This window comes from Brienomyrus brachyistius, chromosome 2, assembly GCF_023856365.1.
Source record: "Brienomyrus brachyistius isolate T26 chromosome 2, BBRACH_0.4, whole genome shotgun sequence".
In the NCBI taxonomy this organism is placed as follows: domain Eukaryota; kingdom Metazoa; phylum Chordata; class Actinopteri; order Osteoglossiformes; family Mormyridae; genus Brienomyrus; species Brienomyrus brachyistius.
In genome coordinates, this window is record NC_064534.1 from 43070693 (window position 1) to 43096956 (window position 26264).

General features: G+C 44.2%; 15 non-coding genes and 7 pseudogenes across 15 annotated transcripts; all 22 read left to right on the plus strand.

Moving 5' to 3' along the window:
- The first annotated feature begins 86 nt into the window (after positions 1 to 86).
- On the plus strand, positions 87 to 205 carry LOC125733588 (5S ribosomal RNA). The gene has a single exon (XR_007392928.1). It is a non-coding gene; the product is annotated as a 5S ribosomal RNA (ribosomal RNA).
- Positions 206 to 1280: 1075 nt separating this feature from the next.
- Positions 1281 to 1399, plus strand: LOC125734424 (5S ribosomal RNA). The gene has a single exon (XR_007393736.1). It is a non-coding gene; the product is annotated as a 5S ribosomal RNA (ribosomal RNA).
- Positions 1400 to 2475: 1076 nt separating this feature from the next.
- Positions 2476 to 2594, plus strand: LOC125734204 (5S ribosomal RNA). The gene has a single exon (XR_007393527.1). It is a non-coding gene; the product is annotated as a 5S ribosomal RNA (ribosomal RNA).
- A 1100-nt stretch (positions 2595 to 3694) lies between these two features.
- LOC125733849 (5S ribosomal RNA) lies at positions 3695 to 3813 on the plus strand. Its single transcript, XR_007393183.1, has one exon. It is a non-coding gene; the product is annotated as a 5S ribosomal RNA (ribosomal RNA).
- A 1250-nt stretch (positions 3814 to 5063) lies between these two features.
- On the plus strand, positions 5064 to 5182 carry LOC125731639 (5S ribosomal RNA; annotated as a pseudogene).
- Positions 5183 to 6254: 1072 nt separating this feature from the next.
- On the plus strand, positions 6255 to 6363 carry LOC125732243 (5S ribosomal RNA; annotated as a pseudogene).
- A 1071-nt stretch (positions 6364 to 7434) lies between these two features.
- Positions 7435 to 7553, plus strand: LOC125732042 (5S ribosomal RNA; annotated as a pseudogene).
- Positions 7554 to 8631: 1078 nt separating this feature from the next.
- Positions 8632 to 8750, plus strand: LOC125731722 (5S ribosomal RNA; annotated as a pseudogene).
- Positions 8751 to 9825: 1075 nt separating this feature from the next.
- Positions 9826 to 9944, plus strand: LOC125737240 (5S ribosomal RNA). The gene has a single exon (XR_007396507.1). It is a non-coding gene; the product is annotated as a 5S ribosomal RNA (ribosomal RNA).
- Positions 9945 to 11035: 1091 nt separating this feature from the next.
- On the plus strand, positions 11036 to 11155 carry LOC125731540 (5S ribosomal RNA; annotated as a pseudogene).
- Positions 11156 to 12236: 1081 nt separating this feature from the next.
- Positions 12237 to 12355, plus strand: LOC125731595 (5S ribosomal RNA; annotated as a pseudogene).
- Positions 12356 to 13429: 1074 nt separating this feature from the next.
- LOC125732763 (5S ribosomal RNA) lies at positions 13430 to 13548 on the plus strand. Its single transcript, XR_007392131.1, has one exon. It is a non-coding gene; the product is annotated as a 5S ribosomal RNA (ribosomal RNA).
- A 1078-nt stretch (positions 13549 to 14626) lies between these two features.
- Positions 14627 to 14745, plus strand: LOC125732764 (5S ribosomal RNA). The gene has a single exon (XR_007392132.1). It is a non-coding gene; the product is annotated as a 5S ribosomal RNA (ribosomal RNA).
- Positions 14746 to 15825: 1080 nt separating this feature from the next.
- LOC125732765 (5S ribosomal RNA) lies at positions 15826 to 15944 on the plus strand. The gene has a single exon (XR_007392133.1). It is a non-coding gene; the product is annotated as a 5S ribosomal RNA (ribosomal RNA).
- A 1079-nt stretch (positions 15945 to 17023) lies between these two features.
- LOC125733629 (5S ribosomal RNA) lies at positions 17024 to 17142 on the plus strand. The gene has a single exon (XR_007392968.1). It is a non-coding gene; the product is annotated as a 5S ribosomal RNA (ribosomal RNA).
- Positions 17143 to 18223: 1081 nt separating this feature from the next.
- Positions 18224 to 18342, plus strand: LOC125735368 (5S ribosomal RNA). Its single transcript, XR_007394664.1, has one exon. It is a non-coding gene; the product is annotated as a 5S ribosomal RNA (ribosomal RNA).
- A 1078-nt stretch (positions 18343 to 19420) lies between these two features.
- On the plus strand, positions 19421 to 19539 carry LOC125735572 (5S ribosomal RNA). The gene has a single exon (XR_007394866.1). It is a non-coding gene; the product is annotated as a 5S ribosomal RNA (ribosomal RNA).
- A 1084-nt stretch (positions 19540 to 20623) lies between these two features.
- LOC125736541 (5S ribosomal RNA) lies at positions 20624 to 20742 on the plus strand. The gene has a single exon (XR_007395819.1). It is a non-coding gene; the product is annotated as a 5S ribosomal RNA (ribosomal RNA).
- A 1070-nt stretch (positions 20743 to 21812) lies between these two features.
- Positions 21813 to 21931, plus strand: LOC125733423 (5S ribosomal RNA). The gene has a single exon (XR_007392769.1). It is a non-coding gene; the product is annotated as a 5S ribosomal RNA (ribosomal RNA).
- A 1071-nt stretch (positions 21932 to 23002) lies between these two features.
- Positions 23003 to 23121, plus strand: LOC125733424 (5S ribosomal RNA). The gene has a single exon (XR_007392770.1). It is a non-coding gene; the product is annotated as a 5S ribosomal RNA (ribosomal RNA).
- Positions 23122 to 24196: 1075 nt separating this feature from the next.
- LOC125729866 (5S ribosomal RNA) lies at positions 24197 to 24315 on the plus strand. The gene has a single exon (XR_007390267.1). It is a non-coding gene; the product is annotated as a 5S ribosomal RNA (ribosomal RNA).
- A 1077-nt stretch (positions 24316 to 25392) lies between these two features.
- LOC125731803 (5S ribosomal RNA) lies at positions 25393 to 25511 on the plus strand (annotated as a pseudogene).
- Positions 25512 to 26264: the final 753 nt, after the last annotated feature.

A 26264-nucleotide genomic window follows, 5' to 3' on the forward strand; every position in this document is an offset into this window, starting at 1 on the left:
AAAAGAACATTAGTAGGATCCAATGGGACCAACTGGCATGTATAGAGGCGTGTAATGCAAAAGGGCTGTTTTTGGTTGCATCTCTCGCTTACGGCCATACCACCCTGAACACGCCCGATCTCGTCTGATCTTGGAAGCTAAGCAGGGTAGGGTCTGGTTAGTACTTGGATGGGAGACCACCTGGGAATTCCAGGTGCTGTAAGCTTTTCTCACTTTTACTTCATACAGGGGGCGCTCCACTTCACGATTAATTTAAATCTATCACTCCCCTTCCATTTTACTATTTTATATATATATATATTTTTCTCTCATTCATAAAGGCAGCTTTTACACACCGTTTTACTCTAAATACTTCCTGGTAATTCTAGGTGCTGTAAGCTGTTCGTGCCTTTATTCCACCAGGGCGCGATCTTCTCACAAACTTGAAGACTGTCACTCCCCATTCACGTTTTACAACTTATTGTTAATGATAAAGAGACAGCTTTTTACACACAGTTTTAAACAAAGTACTGATATTATTCCTCTTCAACTGACCGCTTTGTTTTCTATGCAAAAACCACTTTGCCACAGAAGACTCGATATTATTGGCATAGCAAGTTCTGCTCTTCTCCTTTCAAAACTTGCTAAAAGCTGTATTTAAAAGAACAGATTGGCCGGGGTAATTCACACCCTTCAATGCCAGCTTAATGTTTAGGTTAGTGGGAATCACAGAGGAATTAGGGATGGAAACTTCTTTGCTGGTGGTAGAAGCGGTCTGGTGAATTTTTAGAGAGAAGAGGCCGTCGATGTTTGAATGTAGAAAATTGTTCTGGCTGCAGCCTGCAGTATGGACTTGTTGGTGTGTGTAGCTCCCAGTGTTCTGACAGCGCGACGTTTTGGGGAAGCATGTGATTCAGCAGCTACCAGTGGGCTTCGTGCGGCGGAGATTTTGTGGCTGTTAGCGGAGTTGATAACAGAGGGTCGTTAAGAGAAGCCTGCATGCAGTAGGCAAAGGAGTAATGTTTGCCGGCGGGGGACGTGCGGCGATTAACCTGTGCGGTAGTGAAAAGGAGTTAAAAAGAAGGAAGTGTGCGGATGCGGAAAGAATGGAATAATTGTGGTAGGCTGCCGGCTGAGTAGTTTGGTGAATGTTTGGTGTGGGTCCGGCGCTGCCGATTGGATGGTGGGGCTGCAGTGTGAGTCAGATAAAAAAAAAAAAAACCAGGAGTAGGATCCAATGGGACTAACTGGCATGTATAGACGCATGTAATGCAAAAGGGGTGTTTTTGGTCACGTCTCTCGCTTACGGCCATACCACCCTAAACACGCCCGATCTCATCCGATCTCGGAAGCCAAGCAGGGTAGGGTCTGGTCAGTACTTGGATGGGAGACCTCCTGGGAATACCAGGTGCTGTAAGCTTTTCTCACTTTTACTTTATACAGGGGGCGCTCCACTTCACGATTAATTTAAATCTATCACTCCCCTTCCATTTTACTATTTTATATATATCTATATTTTTCTCTCATTCATAAAGGCAGCTTTTACACACCATTTTACTCTAAATACTTCCTGGTAATTCTAGGTGCTGTAAGCTGTTCGTGCCTTTATTCCACCAGGGCGCGATCTTCTCACAAACTTGAAGACTGTCACTCCCCATTCACGTTTTACAACTTATTGTTAATGATAAAGAGACAGCTTTTTACACACAGTTTTAAACAAAGTACTGATATTATTCCTCTTCAACTGACCGCTTTGTTTTCTATGCAAAAACCACTTCGCCACAGAAGACTCGATATTATTGGCATAGCAAGTTCTGCTCTTCTCCTTTCAAAACTTGCTAAAAGCTGTATTTAAAAGAACAGATTGGCCGGGGTAATTCACACCCTTCAATGCCAGCTTAATGTTTAGGTTAGTGGGAATCACAGAGGAATTAGGGATGGAAACTTCTTTGCTGGTGGTAGAAGCGGTCTGGTGAATTTTTAGAGAGAAGAGGCCGTCGATGTTTGAATGTAGAAAATTGTTCTGGCTGCAGCCTGCAGTATGGACTTGTTCGTGTGTGTAGCTCCCAGTGTTCTGACAGCGCGACGTTTTGGGGAAGCATGTGATTCAGCAGCTACCAGTGGGCTTCGTGCGGCGGAGATTTTGTGGCTGTTAGCCGAGTTGATAACAGAGGGTCGTTAAGAGAAGCCTGCATGCAGTAGGCAAAGGAGTAATGTTTGCCGGCGGGGGACGTGCGGCGATTAACCTGTGCGGTAGTGAAAAGGAGTTAAAAAGAAGGAAGTGTGCGGATGCGGAAAGAATGGAATAATTGTGGTAGGCTGCCGGCTGAGTAGTTTGGTGAATGTTTGGTGTGGGTCCGGCGCTGCCGATTGGATGGTGGGGCTGCAGTGTGAGTCAGATAAAAAAAAAAAAAGAACATTAGTAGGATCCAATGGGACCAACTGGCATGTATAGAGGCGTGTAATGCAAAAGGGCTGTTTTTGGTAGCATCTCTCGCTTACGGCCATACCACCCTGAACACGCCCGATCTCGTCTGATCTCGGAAGCCAAGCAGGGTAGGGTCTGGTTCGTACTTGGATGGGAGACCTCCTGGGAATACCAGGTGCTGTAAGCTTTTCTCATTTTTACTTTATACAGGGGGCGCTCCACTTCACGATTAATTTAAATCTATCACTCCCCTTCCATTTTACTATTTTATATATATATATATATATATATATATATTTTTTTTTTTTTTTCTCTCATTCATAAAGGCAGCTTTTACACACCGTTTTACTCTAAATACTGCCTGGTAATTCTAGGTGCTGTAAGCTCTTCGTGCCTTTATTCCACCAGGGCGCGATCTTCTCACAAACTTGAAGACTGTCACTCCCCATTCACGTTTTACAACTTATTGTTAATGATAAAGAGACAGCTTTTTACACACAGTTTTAAACAAAGTACTGATATTATTCCTCTTCAACTGACCGCTTTGTTTTCTATGCAAAAACCACTTCGCCACAGAAGACTCGATATTATTGGCATAGCAAGTTCTGCTCTTCTCCTTTCAAAACTTGCTAAAAGCTGTATTTAAAAGAACAGATTGGCCGGGGTAATTCACACCCTTCAATGCCAGCTTAATGTTTAGGTTAGTGGGAATCACAGAGGAATTAGGGATGGAAACTTCTTTGCTGGTGGTAGAAGCGGTCTGGTGAATTTTTAGAGAGAAGAGGCCGTCGATGTTTGAATGTAGAAAATTGTTCTGGCTGCAGCCTGCAGTATGGACTTGTTGGTGTGTGTAGCTCCCAGTGTTCTGACAGCGCGACGTTTTGGAGAAGCATGTGATTCAGCAGCTACCAGTGGGCTTCGTGCGGCGGAGATTTTGTGGCTGTTAGCGGAGTTGATAACAGAGGGTCGTTAAGAGAAGCCTGCATGCAGTAGGCAAAGGAGTAATGTTTGCCGGCGGGGGACGTGCGGCGATTAACCTGTGCGGTAGTGAAAAGGAGTTAAAAAGAAGGAAGTGTGCGGATGCGGAAAGAATGGAATAATTGTGGTAGGCTGCCGGCTGAGTAGTTTGGTGAATGTTTGGTGTGTGTCCGGCGCTGCCGATTGGATGGTGGGGCTGCAGTGTGAGTCAGATAAAAAAAATAAAAAACCAGGAGTTGGATCCAATGGGACTAACTGGCATGTATAGACGCGTGTAATGCAAAAGGGCTGTTTTTGGTAGCATCTCTCGCTTACGGCCATACCACCCTGAACACGCCCGATCTCGTCTGATCTCGGAAGCTAAGCAGGGTAGGGTCTGGTTAGTACTTGGATGGGAGACCTCCTGGGCATACCAGGTGCTGTAAGCTTTTCTCACTTTTACTTTATACAGGGGGCGCTCCACTTCACGATTAATTTAAATCTAGCACTCCCCTTCCATTTTACTATTTTATATATATATTTTTTTTCTCTCTTTCATAAAGCCAGCTTTTAGAAACCGTTTTACTCTAAATACTTCCTGGTAATTCTAGGTGCTGTAAGCTTTTCTCACTTTTACTTTATACAGGGGGCGCTCCACTTCACGATTAATTTAAATCTATCACTCCCCTTCCATTTTACTATTTTATATATATATATTTTTTTTCTCTCATTCATAAAGGCAGCTTTTAGAAACCGTTTTACTCTAAATACTTCCTGGTAATTCTAGGTGCTGTAAGCTGTTCGTGCCTTTATTCCACCAGGGCGCGATCTTCTCACAAACTTGAAGACTGTCACTCCCCATTCACGTTTTACAACTTATTGTTAATGATAAAGAGACAGCTTTTTACACACAGTTTTAAACAAAGTACTGATATCATTCCTCTTCAACTGACCGCTTTGTTTTCTATGCAAAAACCACTTTGCCACAGAAGACTCGATATTATTGGCATAGCAAGTTCTGCTCTTCTCCTTTCAAAACTTGCTAAAAGCTGTATTTAAAAGAACAGATTGGCCGGGGTAATTCACACCCTTCAATGCCAGCTTAATGTTTAGGTTAGTGGGAATCACAGAGGAATTAGGGATGGAAACTTCTTTGCTGGTGGTAGAAGCGGTCTGGTGAATTTTTAGAGAGAAGAGGCCGTCGATGTTTGAATGTAGAAAATTGTTCTGGCTGCAGCCTGCAGTATGGACTTGTTGGTGTGTGTAGCTCCCAGTGTTCTGACAGCGCGACGTTTTGGGGAAGCATGTGATTCAGCAGCTACCAGTGGGCTTCGTGCAGCGGAGATTTTGTGGCTGTTAGCGGAGTTGATAACAGAGGGTCGTTAAGAGAAGCCTGCATGCAGTAGGCAAAGGAGTAATGTTTGCCGGCGGGGGACGTGCGGCGATTAACCTGTGCGGTAGTGAAAAGGAGTTAAAAAGAAGGAAGTGTGCGGATGCGGAAAGAATGGAATAATTGTGGTAGGCTGCCGGCTGAGTAGTTTGGTGAATGTTTGGTGTGGGTCCGGCGCTGCCGATTGGATGGTGGGGCTGCAGTGTGAGTCAGATAAAAAAAAAAAAGAACATTAGTAGGATCCAATGGGACCAACTGGCATGTATAGAGGCGTGTAATGCAAAAGGGCTGTTTTTGGTAGCATCTCTCGCTTACGGCCATACCACCCTGAACACGCCCGATCAAGTCTGATCTTGGAAGCTAAGCAAGGTAGGGTTTGGTTAGTACTTGGATGGGAGACCTCCTGGGCATACCAGGTGCTGTAAGCTTTTCTCACTTTTACTTTATACAGGGGGCGCTCCACTTCACGATTAATATAAATCTAGCACTCCCCTTCCATTTTACTATTTTATATATATATTTTTTCTCTCTTTCATAAAGCCAGCTTTTAGAAACCGTTTTACTCTAAATACTTCCTGGTAATTCTAGGTGCTGTAAGCTGTTCGTGCCTTTATTCCACCAGGGCGCGATCTTCTCACAAACTTGAAGACTGTCACTCCCCATTCACGTTTTACAACTTATTGTTAATGATAAAGAGACAGCTTTTTACACACAGTTTTAAACAAAGTACTGATATTATTCCTCTTCAACTGACCGCTTTGTTTTCTATGCAAAAACCACTTCGCCACAGAAGACTCGATATTATTGGCATAGCAAGTTCTGCTCTTCTCCTTTCAAAACTTGCTAAAAGCTGTATTTAAAAGAACAGATTGGCCGGGGTAATTCACACCCTTCAATGCCAGCTTAATGTTTAGGTTAGTGGGAATCACAGAGGAATTAGGGATGGAAACTTCTTTGCTGGTGGTAGAAGCGGTCTGGTGAATTTTTAGAGAGAAGAGGCCGTCGATGTTTGAATGTAGAAAATTGTTCTGGCTGCAGCCTGCAGTATGGACTTGTTGGTGTGTGTAGCTCCCAGTGTTCTGACAGCGCGACGTTTTGGAGAAGCATGTGATTCAGCAGCTAACAGTGGGCTTCGTGCGGCGGAGATTTTGTGGCTGTTAGAGGAGTTGATAACAGAGGGTCGTTAAGAGAAGCCTGCATGCAGTAGGCAAAGGAGTAATGTTTGCCGGCGGGGGACGTGCGGCGATTAACCTGTGCGGTAGTGAAAAGGAGTTAAAAAGAAGGAAGTGTGCGGATGCGGAAAGAATGGAATAATTGTGGTAGGCTGCCGGCTGAGTAGTTTGGTGAATGTTTGGTGTGGGTGCGGCGCTGCCGATTGGATGGTGGTGCTGCAGTGTGAGTCAGATAAAAAAAAAAAAAAACAGGAGTAGGATCCAATGGGACTAACTGGCATGTATAGACGCGTGTAATGCAAAAGGGCTGTTTTTGGTAGTGTCTCTCGCTTATGGCCATACCACCCTGAACACGCCTGATCTCGGAAGCTAACTGGGGTAGGGTCTGGTTAGTACTTGGATGGGAGACTGCCTGGGAATACCACGTGCTGTAAGCTTTTCTCACTTTTACTTTATACAAGGGGCGCTCCACTTCACGATTAATTTATATCTATCACTCCCCTTCCATTTTACTATTTTATATATATTTTTTTTTCTCTCATTCATAAAGGCAGCCTTTACACACCGTTTTACTCTAAATACTGCCTGGTAATTCTAGGTGCTGTGAGCTGTTCGTGCCTTTATTCCACCAGGGCGCGATCTTCTGACAAACTTGAAGACTGTCACTCCACATTCACGTTTTACAACTTATTGTTAATAATAAAGAGACAGCTTTTTACACACAGTTTTAAACAAAGTACTGATATAATTCCTCTTAAACTCACCGCTTTGTTTTCTATGCAAAAACCACTTCGCCACAGAATATTCGATATTATTGGCATATTATCTGCTCTTCTCCTCCTTTCAAAACTTGCTAAAAGCTGTATTTAAAAGAGCAGGTTGGCCGGGGTAATTCACACCCTTCAATGCCAGCTCAATGTTGAGGTTAGTGGGAATCACAGAAGAATTAGGGATGAAAACTTCTTTGCTGGTGGTAGAAGCGGTCTGGTGAATTTTTAGAGAGAAGAGGCCGTCGATGTTTGAATGTAGAAAATTGTTCTGGCTGCAGCCTGCAGTATGGACTTGTTGGTGTGTGTAGCTCCCAGTGTTCTGACAGCGCAACGTTTTGGGGAAGCATGTGATTCAGCAGCTACCAGTGGGCTTCGTGCGGCGGAGATTTTGTGGCTGTTAGCGGAGTTGATAACAGAGGGTCGTTAAGAGAAGCCTGCATGAGGTAGGCAAAGGAGTAATGTTTGCCGTCGGGGGACGTGCGGCGATAAACCTGTGCGGTAGTGAAAAGGACTTAAAGAGAAGGAAGTGTGCGGATGCGGAAAGAATGGAATAATTGTGGTAGGCTGCCGGCTGAGTAGTTTGGTGAATGTTTGGTGTGGGTCCGGCGCTGCCGATTGGATGGTGGGGCTGCAGTGTGAGTCAGATAAAAAAAAAAAAACATTAGTAGGATCCAATGGGACCAACTGGCATGTATAGAGGCGTGTAATGCAAAAGGGCTGTTTTTGGTAGCGTCTCTCGCTTATGGCCATGCCAGCCTGAACACGCCCGATCTTATCGGATCTCGGAAGCCAATCAGGGTAGAGTCTGGTTAGTACTTGGATAGGAGACCTCCTGGGAATACCAGGTGCTGTAAGCTTTTCTCACTTTTACTTTATACAGGGGGCACTCCACTTCACGATTAATTTAAATCTATCACTCCCCTTACGTTTTACTATTTTATATATATATTTTTTTTCGCTCATTCATAAAGGCAGCTTTTGCACACCGTTTAACTCTAAATACTGCCTGGTAATTCTAGGTGCTGTAAGCTGTTCGTGCCTTTCTTCCACCAGGGCGCGATCTTCTCACAAACTTGAAGACTGTCACTCCCCATTCACGTTTTACAACTTATTGTTAATGATAAAGAGACAGCTTTTTACACACAGTTTTAAACAAAGTACTGATATTATTCCTCTTCAACTGACCGCTTTGTTTTCTATGCAAAAACCACTTCGCCACAGAAGACTCGATATTATTGGCAAAGCAAGGTCTGCTCTTCTCCTCCCTTCAAAACTTGCTAAAAGCTTTATTTAAAAGAGCAGGTTGGCCGGGGTAATTCACACCCTTCAATGCCAGATTAATGTTTAGGTTAGTGGGAATCACAGAGGTATTAGGGATGGAAACTTCTTTGCTGGTGGTAGAAGCGGTCTGGTGAATTTTTAGAGAGAAGAGGCCGTCGATGTTTCAATGTAGAAAATTGTTCTGGATGCAGCCTGCAGTATGGACTTGTTGGTGTGTGTAGCTCCCAGTGTTCTGACAGCGCGACGTTTTGGGGAAGCATGTGATTCAACAGCTACCAGTGGGCTTCGTGCGGCAGAGATTTTGTGGCTGTTCGCGGAGTTGATAAAACAGGGTTGTTAAGAGAAGCCTGCATGAGGTAGGCAAAGGAGTAATGTTTGCCGGCGGGGGACATGCGGCGATTAACCTGTGCGGTAGTGAAAAGGAGTTAAAGAGAAGGAAGTGTGCGGATGCGGAAAGAATGGAATAATTGTGGTAGGCTGCCGGCTGAGTAGTTTGGTGAATGTTTGGTGTGGTTCCGGCACTGCCGATTGGATGGTGGGGCTGCAGTGTGAGTCAGATAAAAAAAAAAAAAAAACAGGAGTAGGATCCAATGGGACTAACTGGCATGTATAGACGCGTGTAATGCAAAAGGGCTATTTTTGGTAGCGTCTCTCGCTTATGGCCATACCACCCTGAACGCGCCAGATCTCGTCTGATCTTGGAAGCTAAGCAGGCTATGGTCTGGTTAGTACTTGAATGGGAGACCGCCTGGGAATACCAGGTGCTGTAAGCTTTTCTCACTTTTACTTTATACAGGGGGCGCTCCACTTCACAATTAATTTAAATGTATCACTCCCCTTCCATTTTACTATTTTATATATTTCTTTTTTCTCTCATTCATAAAGGCAGCTTTTACACACCGTTTTACTCTAAATACTGCCTGGTAATTATAGCTGCTGTAAGCTGTTCGTGCCTTTATTCCACCAGGGCGCGATCTTCTCACAAACTTGAAGACTGTCACTCCCCATTCACGTTTTACAACTTATTGTTAATAATAAAGAGACAGCTTTTTACACACAGTTTTAAACAAAGTACTAATATAATTCCTCTTCAACTCACCGCTTTGTTTTCTATGCAAAAACCACTTTGCCACAGAATATTCGATATTATTGGCATATTATCTGCTCTTCTCCTCCTTTCAAAACTTGCTAAAAGCTGTATTTAAAAGAGCAGGTAGGCCGGGGTAATTTACACACTTCAATGCCAGCTTAATGTTTAGGTTAGTGGGAATCACAGAAGAATTAGGGATGGAAACTTCTTTGCTGGTGGTAGAAGCGGTCTGGTGAATTTTTAGAGAGAAGAGGCCGTCGATGTTTGAATGTAGAAAATTGTTCTGGCTGCAGCCTGCAGTATGGACTTGTTGGTGTGTGTAGCTCCCAGTGTTCTGACAGCGCGACGTTTTGGGGAAGCATGTGATTCAGCAGCTACCAGTGGGCTTCGTGCGGCGGAGATTTTGTGGCTGTTAGCGGAGTTGATAACAGAGGGTCGTTAAGAGAAGCCTGCATGCAGTAGGCAAAGGAGTAATGTTTGCCGGCGGGGGACGTGCGGCGATTAACCTGTGCGGTAGTGAAAAGAAGTTAAAAAGAAGGAAGTGTGCGGATGCGGAAAGAATGGAATAATTGTGGTAGGCTGCCGGCTGAGTAGTTTGGTGAATGTTTGGTGTGGGTCCGGCGCTGCCGATTGGATGGTGGTGCTGCAGTGTGAGTCAGATTAAAAATAAAAAAAAAACCAGGAGTAGGATCCAATGGGACTAACTGGCATGTATAGACGCGTGTAATGCAAAAGGGCTGTTTTTGGTCGCGTCTCTTGCTTATGGCCATACCACCCTGAACACGCTCGATCTCATCCGATCTCAGAAGCCAAGCAGGGTAGGCTCTGGTTAGTACTTGGATGGGAGACCTCCTGGGAATACCAGGTGCTGTAAGCTTTTCTCACTTTTACTTTATACAGGGGGCGCTCCACTTCACGATTAATTTAAATCTATCACTCCCCTTCCATTTTACTATTTTATATATATATATATATATATTTTTTTTTTTTTCTCTCATTCATAAAGGCAGCTTTTACACACCGTTTTACTCTAAATACTTCCTGGTAATTCAAGGTGCTCTAAGCTGTTCGTGCCTTTATTCCACCAGGGCGCGATCTTCTCACAAACTTGAAGACTGTCACTCCCCATTCACGTTTTACAACTTATTGTTAATGATAAAGAGACAGCTTTTTACACACAGTTTTAAACAAAGTACTGATATTATTCCTCTTCAACTGACCGCTTTGTTTTCTATGCAAAAACCACTTCGCCACAGAAGACTCGATATTATTGGCATAGCAAGTTCTGCTCTTCTAATTTCAAAACTTGCTAAAAGCTGTATTTAAAAGAACAGATTGGCCGGGGTAATTCACACCCTTCAATGCCAGCTTAATGTTTAGTTTAGTGGGAGTCACAGAGGAATTAGGGATGGAAACTTCTTTGCTGGTGGTAGAAGCGGTCTGGTGAATTTTTAGAGAGAAGAGGCCGTCGATGTTTGAATGTAGAAAATTGTTCTGGCTGCAGCCTGCAGTATGGACTTGTTGGTGTGTGTAGCTCCCAGTGTTCTGACAGCGCGACGTTTTGGGGAAGCATGTGATTCAGCAGCTACCAGTGGGCTTCGCGCGGCGGAGATTTTGTGGCTGTTAGCGGAGTTGATAACAGAGGGTCGTTAAGAGAAGCCTGCATGCAGTAGGCAAAGGAGTAATGTTTGCCGGCGGGGGACGTGCGGCGATTAACCTGTGCGGTAGTGAAAAGGAGTTAAAAAGAAGGAAGTGTGCGGATGCGGAAAGAATGGAATAATTGTGGTAGGCTGCTGGCTGAGTAGTTTGGTGAATGTTTGGTGTGGGTCCGGCGCTGCCGATTGGATGGTGGGGCTGCAGTGTGAGTCAGATAAAAAAAAAAAAAAGAACATTAGTAGGATCCAATGGGACCAACTGGCATGTATAGAGGCGTGTAATGCAAAAGGGCTGTTTTTGGTAGCGTCTCTCGCTTATGGCCATACCACCCTGAACACGCCTGATCTCATCCGATCTCGTAAGCTAAGCAGGGTAGGGTCTGGTTAGTACTTGGATGGGATACCTCCTGTGGAATACCAGGTGCTGTATGCTTTTCTCACTTTTACTTTATACAGGGGGCGCTCCACTTCAGGATTAATTTAAATCTATCACTCCCCTTCCATTTTACTATTTTATATATATATATATATTTTTCTCTCATTCATAAAGGTATCTTTTACACACCGTTTTACTCTAAATACTTCCTGGTAATTCAAGGTGCTCTAAGCTGTTCGTGCCTTTATTCCACCAGGGCGCGATCTTCTCACAAACTTGAAGACTGTCACTCCCCATTCACGTTTTACAACTTATTGTTAATGATAAAGAGACAGCTTTTTACACACAGTTTTAAACAAAGTACTGATATAATTCCTCTTCAACTCACCGCTTTGTTTTCTATGCAAAAACCACTTCGCCACAGAAGACTCGATATTATTGGCAAAGCAAGGTCTGCTCTTCTCCTCCCTTCAAAACTTGCTAAAAGCTTTATTTAAAAGAGCAGGTTGGCCGGGGTAATTCACACCCTTCAATGCCAGATTAATGTTTAGGTTAGTGGGAATCACAGAGGTATTAGGGATGGAAACTTCTTTGCTGGTGGTAGAAGCGGTCTGGTGAATTTTTAGAGAGAAGAGGCCGTCGATGTTTCAATGTAGAAAATTGTTCTGGATGCAGCCTGCAGTATGGACTTGTTGGTGTGTGTAGCTCCCAGTGTTCTGACAGCGCGACGTTTTGGGGAAGCATGTGATTCAACAGCTACCAGTGGGCTTCGTGCGGCAGAGATTTTGTGGCTGTTCGCGGAGTTGATAACACAGGGTTGTTAAGAGAAGCCTGCATGAGGTAGGCAAAGGAGTAATGTTTGCCGGCGGGGGACGTGCGGCGATTAACCTGTGCGGTAGTGAAAAGGAGTTAAAGAGAAGGAAGTGTGCGGATGCGGAAAGAATGGAATAATTGTGGTAGGCTGCCGGCTGAGTAGTTTGGTGAATGTTTGGTGTGGTTCCGGCACTGCCGATTGGATGGTGGGGCTGCAGTGTGAGTCAGATAAAAAAAAAAAAAAAACAGGAGTAGGATCCAATGGGACTAACTGGCATGTATAGACGCGTGTAATGCAAAAGGGCTATTTTTGGTAGCGTCTCTCGCTTACGGCCATACCACCCTGAACGCGCCAGATCTCGTCTGATCTTGGAAGCTAAGCAGGCTAGGGTCTGGTTAGTACTTGAATGGGAGACCGCCTGGGATTACCAGGTGCTGTAAGCTTTTCTCACTTTTACTTTATATAGGGGGCGCTCCACTTCATGATTAATTTAAATGTATCACTCCCCTTCCATTTTACTATTTTATATATTTCTTTTTTCTCTCATTCATAAAGGCAGCTTTTACACACCGTTTTACTCTAAATACTGCCTGGTAATTATAGCTGCTGTAAGCTGTTCGTGCCTTTATTCCACCAGGGCGCGATCTTCTCACAAACTTGAAGACTGTCACTCCCCATTCACGTTTTACAACTTATTGTTAATGATAAAGAGACAGCTTTTTACACACAGTTTTAAACAAAGTACTGATATTATTCCTCTTCAACTGACCGCTTTGTTTTCTATGCAAAAACCACTTCGCCACAGAAGACTCGATATTATTGGCATAGCAAGTTCTGCTCTTCTCCTTTCAAAACTTGCTAAAAGCTGTATTTAAAAGAACAGATTGGCCGGGGTAATTCACACCCTTCAATGCCAGCTTAATGTTTAGGTTAGTGGGAGTCACAGAGGAATTAGGGATGGAAACTTCTTTGCTGGTGGTAGAAGCGGTCTGGTGAATTTTTAGAGAGAAGAGGCCGTCGATGTTTGAATGTAGAAAATTGTTCTGGCTGCAGCCTGCAGTATGGACTTGTTGGTGTGTGTAGCTCCCAGTGTTCTGACAGCGCGACGTTTTGGGGAAGCATGTGATTCAGCAGCTACCAGTGGGCTTCGTGCGGCGGAGATTTTGTGGCTGTTAGCGGAGTTGATAACAGAGGGTCGTTAAGAGAAGCCTGCATGCAGTAGGCAAAGGAGTAATGTTTGCCGGCGGGGGACGTGCGGCGATTAACCTGTGCGGTAGTGAAAAGGAGTGAAAAAGAAGGAAGTGTGCGGATGCGGAAAGAATGGAATAATTGTGGTAGGCTGCTGGCTGAGTAGTTTGGTGAATGTTTGGTGTGGGTCCGGCGCTGCCGATTGGATGGTGGGGCTGCAGTGTGAGTCAGATAAAAAAAAAAAAAAGAACATTAGTAGGATCCAATGGGACTAACTGGCATGTATAGACGCGTGTAATGCAAAAGGGCTGTTTTTGGTCGCATCTCTCGCTTATGGCCATACCACCCTGAACACGCCCGATCTCATCCGATCTCGGAAGCCAAGCAGGGTAGGGTCTGGTTAGTACTTGGATGGGAGACCTCCTGGGAATACCAGGTGCTGTAAGCTTATCTCACTTTTACTTTATACAGGGGGCGCTCCACTTCACGATTAATTTAAATCTATCACTCCCCTTCCATTTTACTATTTTATATATATTTTTTTTTTTCTCTCATTCATAAAGGCAGCTTTTAGAAACCGTTTTACTCTAAATACTTCCTGGTAATTCTAGGTGCTGTAAGCTGTTCGTGCCTTTATTCCACCAGGGCGCGATCTTCTCACAAACTTGAAGACTGTCACTCCCCATTCACGTTTTACAACTTATTGTTAATGATAAAGAGACAGCTTTTTACACACAGTTTTAAACAAAGTACTGATATTATTCCTCTTCAACTGACCGCTTTGTTTTCTATGCAAAAACCACTTCGCCACAGAAGACTCGATATTATTGGCATAGCAAGTTCTGCTCTTCTCCTTTCAAAACTTGCTAAAAGCTGTATTTAAAAGAACAGATTGGCCGGGGTAATTCACACCCTTCAATGCCAGCTTAATGTTTAGGTTAGTGGGAATCACAGAGGAATTAGGGATGGAAACTTCTTTGCTGGTGGTAGAAGCGGTCTGGTGAATTTTTAGAGAGAAGAGGCCGTCGATGTTTGAATGTAGAAAATTGTTCTGGCTGCAGCCTGCAGTATGGACTTGTTGGTGTGTGTAGCTCCCAGTGTTCTGACAGCGCGACGTTTTGGGGAAGCATGTGATTCAGCAGCTACCAGTGGGCTTCGTGCGGCGGAGATTTTGTGGCTGTTAGCGGAGTTGATAACAGAGGGTCGTTAAGAGAAGCCTGCATGCAGTAGGCAAAGGAGTAATGTTTGCCGGCGGGGGACGTGCGGCGATTAACCTGTGCGGTAGTGAAAAGAAGTTAAAAAGAAGGAAGTGTGTGGATGCGGAAAGAATGGAATAATTGTGGTAGGCTGCCGGCTGAGTAGTTTGGTGAATGTTTGGTGTGGGTCCGGCGCTGCCGATTGGATGGTGGTGCTGCAGTGTGAGTCAGATTAAAAATTAAAAAAAAACCAGGAGTAGGATCCAATGGGACTAACTGGCATGTATAGACGCGTGTAATGCAAAAGGTCTGTTTTTGGTCGCGTCTCTCGCTTATGGCCATACCACCCTGAACACGCCCGATCTCATCCGATCTCGGAAGCCAAGCAGGGTAGGGTCTGGTTAGTACTTGGATGGGAGACCTCCTGGGAATACCAGGTGCTGTAAGCTTTTCTCACTTTTACTTTATACAGGGGGCGCTCCACTTCAGGATTAATTTAAATCTATCACTCCCCTTCCATTTTACTATTTTATATATATATATATATTTTTTTCTCTCATTCATAAAGGCAGCTTTTACACACCGTTTTACTCTAAATACTTCCTGGTAATTCAAGGTGCTCTAAGCTGTTCGTGCCTTTATTCCACCAGGGCGCGATCTTCTCACAAACTTGAAGACTGTCACTCCCCATTCACGTTTTACAACTTATTGTTAATGATAAAGAGACAGCTTTTTACACACAGTTTTAAACAAAGTACTGATATTATTCCTCTTCAACTGACCGCTTTGTTTTCTATGCAAAAACCACTTCGCCACAGAAGACTCGATATTATTGGCATAGCAAGTTCTGCTCTTCTCCTTTCAAAACTTGCTAAAAGCTGTATTTAAAAGAACAGATTGGCCGGGGTAATTCACACCCTTCAATGCCAGCTTAATGTTTAGGTTAGTGGGAGTCACAGAGGAATTAGGGATGGAAACTTCTTTGCTGGTGGTAGAAGCGGTCTGGTGAATTTTTAGAGAGAAGAGGCCGTCGATGTTTGAATGTAGAAAATTGTTCTGGCTGCAGCCTGCAGTATGGACTTGTTGGTGTGTGTAGCTCCCAGTGTTCTGACAGCGCGACGTTTTGGGGAAGCATGTGATTCAGCAGCTACCAGTGGGCTTCGTGCGGCGGAGATTTTGTGGCTGTTAGCGGAGTTGATAACAGAGGGTCGTTAAGAGAAGCCTGCATGCAGTAGGCAAAGGAGTAATGTTTGCCGGCGGGGGACGTGCGGCGATTAACCTGTGCGGTAGTGAAAAGGAGTGAAAAAGAAGGAAGTGTGCGGATGCGGAAAGAATGGAATAATTGTGGTAGGCTGCTGGCTGAGTAGTTTGGTGAATGTTTGGTGTGGGTCCGGCGCTGCCGATTGGATGGTGGGGCTGCAGTGTGAGTCAGATAAAAAAAAAAAAAGAACATTAGTAGGATCCAATGGGACTAACTGGCATGTATAGACGCGTGTAATGCAAAAGGGCTGTTTTTGGTCGCATCTCTCGCTTATGGCCATACCACCCTGAACACGCCCGATCTCATCCGATCTCGGAAGCCAAGCAGGGTAGGGTCTGGTTAGTACTTGGATGGGAGACCTCCTGGGAATACCAGGTGCTGTAAGCTTATCTCACTTTTACTTTATACAGGGGGCGCTCCACTTCACGATTAATTTAAATCTATCACTCCCCTTCCATTTTACTATTTTATATATATATTTTTTTTTTCTCTCATTCATAAAGGCAGCTTTTAGAAACCGTTTTACTCTAAATACTTCCTGGTAATTCTAGGTGCTGTAAGCTGTTCGTGCCTTTATTCCACCAGGGCGCGATCTTCTCACAAACTTGAAGACTGTCACTCCCCATTCACGTTTTACAACTTATTGTTAATGATAAAGAGACAGCTTTTTACACACAGTTTTAAACAAAGTACTGATATTATTCCTCTTCAACTGACCGCTTTGTTTTCTATGCAAAAACCACTTCGCCACAGAAGACTCGATATTATTGGCATAGCAAGTTCTGCTCTTCTCCTTTCAAAACTTGCTAAAAGCTGTATTTAAAAGAACAGATTGGCCGGGGTAATTCACACCCTTCAATGCCAGCTTAATGTTTAGGTTAGTGGGAATCACAGAGGAATTAGGGATGGAAACTTCTTTGCTGGTGGTAGAAGCGGTCTGGTGAATTTTTAGAGAGAAGAGGCCGTCGATGTTTGAATGTAGAAAATTGTTCTGGCTGCAGCCTGCAGTATGGACTTGTTGGTGTGTGTAGCTCCCAGTGTTCTGACAGCGCGACGTTTTGGGGAAGCATGTGATTCAGCAGCTACCAGTGGGCTTCGTGCGGCGGAGATTTTGTGGCTGTTAGCGGAGTTGATAACAGAGGGTCGTTAAGAGAAGCCTGCATGCAGTAGGCAAAGGAGTAATGTTTGCCGGCGGGGGACGTGCGGCGATTAACCTGTGCGGTAGTGAAAAGAAGTTAAAAAGAAGGAAGTGTGCGGATGCGGAAAGAATGGAATAATTGTGGTAGGCTGCCGGCTGAGTAGTTTGGTGAATGTTTGGTGTGGGTCCGGCGCTGCCGATTGGATGGTGGTGCTGCAGTGTGAGTCAGATTAAAAATAAAAAAAAAACCAGGAGTAGGATCCAATGGGACTAACTGGCATGTATAGACGCGTGTAATGCAAAAGGGCTGTTTTTGGTCGCGTCTCTTGCTTATGGCCATACCACCCTGAACACGCTCGATCTCATCCGATCTCGGAAGCCAAGCAGGGTAGGGTCTGGTTAGTACTTGGATGGGAGACCTCCTGGGAATACCAGGTGCTGTAAGCTTTTCTCACTTTTACTTTATACAGGGGGCGCTCCACTTCACGATTAATTTAAATCTATCACTCCCCTTCCATTTTACTATTTTATATATATATATATATATTTTTCTCTCTTTCATAAAGGCAGCTTTTACACACCGTTTTACTCTAAATACTTCCTGGTAATTCAAGGTGCTCTAAGCTGTTCGTGCCTTTATTCCACCAGGGCGCGATCTTCTCACAAACTTGAAGACTGTCACTCCCCATTCACGTTTTACAACTTATTGTTAATGATAAAGAGACAGCTTTTTACACACAGTTTTAAACAAAGTACTGATATTATTCCTCTTCAACTGACCGCTTTGTTTTCTATGCAAAAACCACTTCGCCACAGAAGACTCGATATTATTGGCATAGCAAGTTCTGCTCATCTCCTTTCAAAACTTGCTAAAAGCTGTATTTAAAAGAACAGATTGGCCGGGGTAATTCACACCCTTCAATGCCAGCTTAATGTTTAGGTTAGTGGGAGTCACAGAGGAATTAGGGATGGAAACTTCTTTGCTGGTGGTAGAAGCGGTCTGGTGAATTTTTAGAGAGAAGAGGCCGTCGATGTTTGAATGTAGAAAATTGTTCTGGCTGCAGCCTGCAGTATGGACTTGTTGGTGTGTGTAGCTCCCAGTGTTCTGACAGCGCGACGTTTTGGGGAAGCATGTGATTCAGCAGCTACCAGTGGGCTTCGTGCGGCGGAGATTTTGTGGCTGTTAGCGGAGTTGATAACAGAGGGTCGTTAAGAGAAGCCTGCATGCAGTAGGCAAAGGAGTAATGTTTGCCGGCGGGGGACGTGCGGCGATTAACCTGTGCGGTAGTGAAAAGGAGTTAAAAAGAAGGAAGTGTGCGGATGCGGAAAGAATGGAATAATTGTGGTAGGCTGCTGGCTGAGTAGTTTGGTGAATGTTTGGTGTGGGTCCGGCGCTGCCGATTGGATGGTGGGGCTGCAGTGTGAGTCAGATAAAAAAAAAAAAAAGAACATTAGTAGGATCCAATGGGACTAACTGGCATGTATAGACGCGTGTAATGCAAAAGGGCTGTTTTTGGTCGCATCTCTCGCTTATGGCCATACCACCCTGAACACGCCCGATCTCATCCGATCTCGGAAGCCAAGCAGGGTAGGGTCTGGTTAGTACTTGGATGGGAGACCACCTGGGACTACCAGGTGCTGTAAGCTTTTCTCACTTTTACTTTATACAGGGGGCGCTCCACTTCACGATTAATTTAAATCTATCACTCCCCTTCCATTTTACTATTTTATATATATATTTTTATTTTCTCTCTTTCATAAAGGCAGCTTTTACACACCGTTTTACTCTAAATACTGCCTGCTAATTCTAGGTGCTGTAAGCTGTTCGTGCCTTTATTCCACCAGGGCGCGATCTTCTCACAAACTTGAAGACTGTCACTCCCCATTCACGTTTTACAACTTATTGTTAATAATAAAGAGATAGCTTTTTACACACAGTTTTAAACAAAGTACTAATATAATTCCTCTTCAACTCACCGCTTTGTTTTCTATGCAAAAACCACTTCGCCACAGAATATTCGATATTATTGGCATATTATCTGCTCTTCTCCTCTTTTCAAAACTTGCTAAAAGCTGTATTTAAAAGAGCAGGTTGGCCGGGGTAATTTACACACTTCAATGCCAGCTTAATGTTTAGGTTAGTGGGAATCACAGAAGAATTAGGGATGGAAACTTCTTTGCTGGTGGTAGAAGCGGTCTGGTGAATTTTTAGAGAGAAGAGGCTGTCGATGTTTGAATGTAGAAAATTGTTCTGGCTGCAGCCTGCAGTATGGACTTGTTGGTGTGTGTAGCTCCCAGTGCTCTGACAGCGCGACGTTTTGGAGAAGCATGTGATTCAACAGCTACCAGTGGGCTTCGTGCGGCAGAGATTTTGTGGCTGTTAGCGGAGTTGATAACAGAGGGTTGTTAAGAGAATCCTGCAAGAGGTAGGCAAAGGAGTAATGTTTGCCGGCGGGGGACGTGCAGCGATTAACCTGTGAGGTAGTGAAAAGGAGTTAAAGAGAAGGAAGTGTGCGGATGCGGAAAGAATGGAATAATTGTGGTAGGCTGCTGGCTGAGTAGTTTGGTGAATGTTTGGTGTGGGTCCGGCGCTGCCGATTGGATGGTGGGGCTGCAGTGTGAGTCAGATAAAAAAAAAAAAAAGAACATTAGTAGGATCCAATGGGACTAACTGGCATGTATAGACGCGTGTAATGCAAAAGGGCTGTTTTTGGTCGCATCTCTCGCTTATGGCCATACCACCCTGAACACGCCCGATCTCATCCGATCTCGGAAGCCAAGCAGGGTAGGGTCTCGTTAGTACTTGGATGGGAGACCTCCTGGGAATACCAGGTGCTGTAAGCTTATCTCACTTTTACTTTATACAGGGGGCGCTCCACTTCACGATTAATTTAAATCTATCACTCCCCTTCCATTTTACTATTTTATATATATATATATATTTTTTTCTCTCATTCATAAAGGCAGCTTTTACACACGTTTTACTCTAAATACTGCCTGGTAATTCTAGGTGCTGTAAGCTGTTCGTGCCTTTATTCCACCAGGGCGCGATCTTCTCACAAACTTGAAGACTGTCACTCCCCATTCACGTTTTACAACTTATTGTTAATGATAAAGAGACAGCTTTTTACACACAGTTTTAAACAAAGTACTGATATAATTCCTCTTCAACTCACCGCTTTGTTTTCTATGCAAAAACCACTTCGCCACAGAAGACTCGATATTATTGGCAAAGCAAGGTCTGCTCTTCTCCTCCCTTCAAAACTTGCTAAAAGCTTTATTTAAAAGAGCAGGTTGGCCGGGGTAATTCACACCCTTCAATGCCAGATTAATGTTTAGGTTAGTGGGAATCACAGAGGTATTAGGGATGGAAACTTCTTTGCTGGTGGTAGAAGCGGTCTGGTGAATTTTTAGAGAGAAGAGGCCGTCGATGTTTCAATGTAGAAAATTGTTCTGGATGCAGCCTGCAGTATGGACTTGTTGGTGTGTGTAGCTCCCAGTGTTCTGACAGCGCGACGTTTTGGGGAAGCATGTGATTCAACAGCTACCAGTGGGCTTCGTGCGGCAGAGATTTTGTGGCTGTTAGCGGAGTTGATAACACAGGGTTGTTAAGAGAAGCCTGCATGAGGTAGGCAAAGGAGTAATGTTTGCCGGCGGGGGACGTGCGGCGATTAACCTGTGCGGTAGTGAAAAGGAGTTAAAGAGAAGGAAGTGTGCGGATGCGGAAAGAATGGAATAATTGTGGTAGGCTGCCGGCTGAGTAGTTTGGTGAATGTTTGGTGTGGTTCCGGCACTGCCGATTGGATGGTGGGGCTGCAGTGTGAGTCAGATAAAAAAAAAAAAAAAAAACAGGAGTAGGATCCAATGGGACTAACTGGCATGTATAGACGCGTGTAATGCAAAAGGGCTATTTTTGGTAGCGTCTCTCGCTTATGGCCATACCACCCTGAACGCGCCCGATCTCGTCTGATCTTGGAAGCTAAGCAGGCTAGGGTCTGGTTAGTACTTGAATGGGAGACCGCCTGGGAATACCAGGTGCTGTAAGCTTTTCTCACTTTTACTTTATACAGGGGGCGCTCCACTTCACGATTAATTTAAATGTATCACTCCCCTTCCATTTTACTATTTTATATATTTCTTTTTTCTCTCATTCATAAAGGCAGCTTTTACACACCGTTTTACTCTAAATACTGCCTGGTAATTATAGCTGCTGTAAGCTGTTCGTGCCTTTATTCCACCAGGGCGCGATCTTCTCACAAACTTGAAGACTGTCACTCCCCATTCACGTTTTACAACTTATTGTTAATAATAAAGAGACAGCTTTTTACTCACAGTTTTAAACAAAGTACTAATATAATTCCTCTTCAACTCACCGCTTTGTTTTCTATGCAAAAACCACTTCGCCACAGAATATTCGATATTATTGGCATATTATCTGCTCTTCTCCTCCTTTCAAAACTTGCTAAAAGCTGTATTTAAAAGAGCAGGTTGGCCGGGGTAATTTACACCCTTCAATGCCAGCTTAATGTTTAGGTTAGTGGGAATCACAGAAGAATTAGGGATGGAAACTTCTTTGCTGGTGGTAGAAGCGGTCTGGTGAATTTTTAGAGAGAAGAGGCTGTCGATGTTTGAATGTAGAAAATTGTTCTGGCTGCAGCCTGCAGTATGGACTTGTTGGTGTGTGTAGCTCCCAGTGCTCTGACAGCGCGACGTTTTGGAGAAGCATGTGATTCAACAGCTACCAGTGGACTTCGTGCGGCAGAGATTTTGTGGCTGTTAGCGGAGTTGATAACAGAGGGTTGTTAAGAGAATCCTGCAAGAGGTAGGCAAAGGAGTAATGTTTGCCGGCGGGGGACGTGCAGCGATTAACCTGTGAGGTAGTGAAAAGGAGTTAAAGAGAAGGAAGTGTGCGGATGCGGAAAGAATGGAATAATTGTGGTAGGCTGCCGGATGAGCAGTTTGGTGAATGTTTGGTGTGGGTCCGGTGCTGCCGATTGGATGGTGGTGCTGCAGTGTGAGTCAGAAAAAAAAAAAAAAACAGGAGTAGGATCCAATGGGACTAACTGGTATGTATAGACGCGTGTAATGTAAAAGGGCTATTTTTGGCAGCGTCTCTCGCTTACGCCCATACCACCCTGAACGCGCCCGATCTCATCTGATCTCGGAAGCTAAGCAGGGTAGGGTCTGGTTAGTACTTGGATGGGAGACCACCTGGGAATACCAGGTGCTGTAAGCTTTTCTCACTTTTACTTTATACAGGGGGCGCTCCACTTCACGATTAATTTAAATGTATCACTCCCCTTCCATTTTACTATTTTATATATTTCTTTTTTCTCTCATTCATAAAGGCAGCTTTTACACACCGTTTTGCTCTAAATACTGCCTGGTAATTATAGCTGCTGTAAGCTGTTCGTGCCTTTATTCCACCAGGGCGCGATCTTCTCACAAACTTGAAGACTGTCACTCCCCATTCACGTTTTACAACTTATTGTTAATAATAAAGAGACAGCTTTTTACACACAGTTTTAAACAAAGTACTAATATAATTCCTCTTCAACTCACCGCTTTGTTTTCTATGCAAAAACCACTTCACCACAGAATATTCGATATTATTGGCATATTATCTGCTCTTCTCCTCCTTTCAAAACTTGCTAAAAGCTGTATTTAAAAGAACAGGTTGGCCGGGGTAATTTACACCCTTCAATGCCAGCTTAATGTTTAGGTTAGTGGGAATCACAGAAGAATTAGGGATGGAAACTTCTTTGCTGGTGGTAGAAGCGGTCTGGTGAATTTTTAGAGAGAAGAGGCTGTCGATGTTTGAATGTAGAAAATTGTTCTGGCTGCAGCCTGCAGTATGGACTTGTTGGTGTGTGTAGCTCCCAGTGCTCTGACAGCGCGACGTTTTGGAGAAGCATGTGATTCAACAGCTACCAGTGGGCTTCGTGCGGCAGAGATTTTGTGGCTGTTAGCGGAGTTGATAACAGAGGGTTGTTAAGAGAATCCTGCAAGATGTAGGCAAAGGAGTAATGTTTGCCGGCGGGGGACGTGCAGCGATTAACCTGTAAGGTAGTGAAAAGGAGTTAAAGAGAAGGAAGTGTGCGGATGCGGAAAGAATGGAATAATTGTGGTAGGCTGCCGGATGAGCAGTTTGGTGAATGTTTGGTGTGGGTCCGGTGCTGCCGATTGGATGGTGGTGCTGCAGTGTGAGTCAGAAAAAAAAAAAAAAAACAGGAGTAGGATCCAATGGGACTAACTGGTATGTATAGACGCATGTAATGTAAAAGGGCTATTTTTGGCAGCGTCTCGCGCTTACGCCCATACCACCCTGAACGCGCCCGATCTCATCTGATCTCGGAAGCTAAGCAGGGTAGGGTCTGGTTAGTACTTGGATGGGAGACCACCTGGGAATACCAGGTGCTGTAAGCTTTTCTCACTTTTACTTTATACAGGGGGCGCTCCACTTCACGATTAATTTAAATGTATCACTCCCCTTCCATTTTACTATTTTATATATTTCTTTTTTCTCTCATTCATAAAGGCAGCTTTTACACACCGTTTTGCTCTAAATACTGCCTGGTAATTATAGCTGCTGTAAGCTGTTCGTGCCTTTATTCCACCAGGGCGCGATCTTCTCACAAACTTGAAGACTGTCACTCCCCATTCACGTTTTACAACTTATTGTTAATAATAAAGAGACAGCTTTTTACACACAGTTTTAAACAAAGTACTAATATAATTCCTCTTCAACTCACCGCTTTGTTTTCTATGCAAAAACGACTTCACCACAGAAGACTCGTTATTATTGGCATAGCAAGGTCTTCGCTTCTCCTCCTTTCAAAACTTGCTAAAAGCTGTATTTAAAAGAGCAGGTTGGCCGGGGTAATTCACACCCTTCAATGCCAGCTTAATGTTTAGGTTAGTGGGAATCACAGAGGAATTAGGGATGGAAACTTCTTTGCTGGTGGTAGAAGCGGTCTGGTGAATTTTTAGAGAGAAGAGGCCGTCAATGTTTGAATGTAGAAAATTGTTCTGGCTGCAGCCTGCAGTATGGACTTGTTGGTGTGTGTAGCTCCCAGTGTTCTGACAGCGCGACGTTTTGGGGAAGCATGTGATTCAGCAGCTACCAGTGGGCTTCGTGCGGCGGAGATTTTGTGGCTGTTAGCGGAGTTGATAACAGAAGGTCATTAAGAGAAGCCTGCATGCGGTAGGCAAAGGAGTAATGTTTGCCGGCGGGGGGCGTGCGGCGATTAACCTGTGCGGTAGTGAAAAGGACTTAAAGAGAAGGAAGTGTGCGGATGCGGAAAGAATGGAATAATTGTGGTAGGCTGCCGGCTGAGTAGTTTGGTGAATGTTTGGTGTGGGTCCGGTGCTGCCGATTGGATGGTGGTGCTGCAGTGTGAGTCAGATAAAAAAAAAAAAAACCAGGAGTAGGATCCAATGGGAATAACTGGCATGTATAGACGCGTGTAATGCAAAAGGGCTATTTTTGGTAGCATCTCTCGCTTACGGCCATACCTCCCTGAATGCGCCCGATCGCGTCTTATCTCGGAAGCTAAGCAGGCTAGGGTCTGGTTAGTACTTGGATGGGAGACCACCTGGGAATACCAGGTGCTGTAAGCTTTTCTCACTTTTACTTTATACAGGGGGCACTCCACTTCACGATTAATTTAAATCTATCACTCCCCTTCCGTTTTACTATTTTATATATATATATTTTTTCTTTCATTCATAAAGGTAGCTTTTACACACCGTTTTACTCTAAATACTGCCTGGTATTTCTAGGTGCTGTAAGCTGTTCGTGCCTTTATTCCACCAGGGCGCAATCTTCTCACAAACTTGAAGACTGTCACTCCCCATTCACGTTTTACAACTTATTGTTAATAATAAAGAGACAGCTTTTTACACACAGTTTTAAACAAAGTACTAATATAATTCCTCTTCAACTCACCGCTTTGTTTTCTATGCAAAAACGACTTCACCACAGAAGACTCGTTATTATTGGCATAGCAAGGTCTTCGCTTCTCCTCCTTTCAAAACTTGCTAAAAGCTGTATTTAAAAGAGCAGGTTGGCCGGGGTAATTCACACCCTTCAATGCCAGCTTAATGTTTAGGTTAGTGGGAATCACAGAGGAATTAGGGATGGAAACTTCTTTGCTGGTGGTAGAAGCGGTCTGGTGAATTTTTAGAGAGAAGAGGCCGTCAATGTTTGAATGTAGAAAATTGTTCTAGCTGCAGCCTGCAGTATGGACTTGTTGGTGTGTGTAGCTCCCAGTGTTCTGACAGCGCGACGTTTTGGGGAAGCATGTGATTCAGCAGCTACCAGTGGGCTTCGTGCGGCGGAGATTTTGTGGCTGTTAGCGGAGTTGATAACAGAAGGTCATTAAGAGAAGCCTGCATGCGGTAGGCAAAGGAGTAATGTTTGCCGGCGGGGGACGTGCGGCGATTAACCTGTGCGGTAGTGAAAAGGAGTTAAAGAGAAGGAAGTGTGCGGATGCGGAAAGAATGGAATAATTGTGGTAGGCTGCCGGCTGAGTAGTTTGGTGAATGTTTGGTGTGGGTCCGGTGCTGCCGATTGGATGGTGGTGCTGCAGTGTGAGTCAGATAAAAAAAAAAAAAACCAGGAGTAGGATCCAATGGGAATAACTGGCATGTATAGACGCGTGTAATGCAAAAGGGCTATTTTTGGTAGCATCTCTCGCTTACGGCCATACCTCCCTGAATGCGCCCGATCGCGTCTTGTCTCGGAAGCTAAGCAGGCTAGGGTCTTGTTAGTACTTGGATGGGAGACCACCTGGGAATACCAGGTGCTGTAAGCTTTTCTCACTTTTACTTTATACAGGGGGCGCTCCACTTCACGATTAATTTAAATCTATCACTCCCCTTCCATTTTACTATTTTATATATATATATTTTTTTTTTTCTCTCATTCATAAAGGCAGCTTTTAGAAACCGTTTTACTCTAAATACTTCCTGGTAATTCTAGGTGCTGTAAGCTGTTCGTGCCTTTATTCCACCAGGGCGCGATCTTCTCACAAACTTGAAGACTGTCACTCCCCATTCACGTTTTACAACTTATTGTTCATGATAAAGAGACAGCTTTTTACACACAGTTTTAAACAAAGTACTGATATTATTCCTCTTCAACTGACCGCTTTGTTTTCTATGCAAAAACCACTTCGCCACAGAAGACTCGATATTATTGGCATAGCAAGTTCTGCTCTTCTCCTTTCAAAACTTGCTAAAAGCTGTATTTAAAAGAACAGATTGGCCGAGGTAATTCACACCCTTCAATGCCAGCTTAATGTTTAGGTTAGTGGGAATCACAGAGGAATTAGGGATGGAAACTTCTTTGCTGGTGGTAGAAGCGGTCTGGTGAATTTTTAGAGAGAAGAGGCCGTCGATGTTTGAATGTAGAAAATTGATCTGGCTGCAGCCTGCAGTATGGACTTGTTGGTGTGTGTAGCTCCCAGTGTTCTGACAGCGCGACGTTTTGGGGAAGCATGTGATTCAGCAGCTACCAGTGGGCTTCGTGCGGCGGAGATTTTGTGGCTGTTAGCGGAGTTGATAAC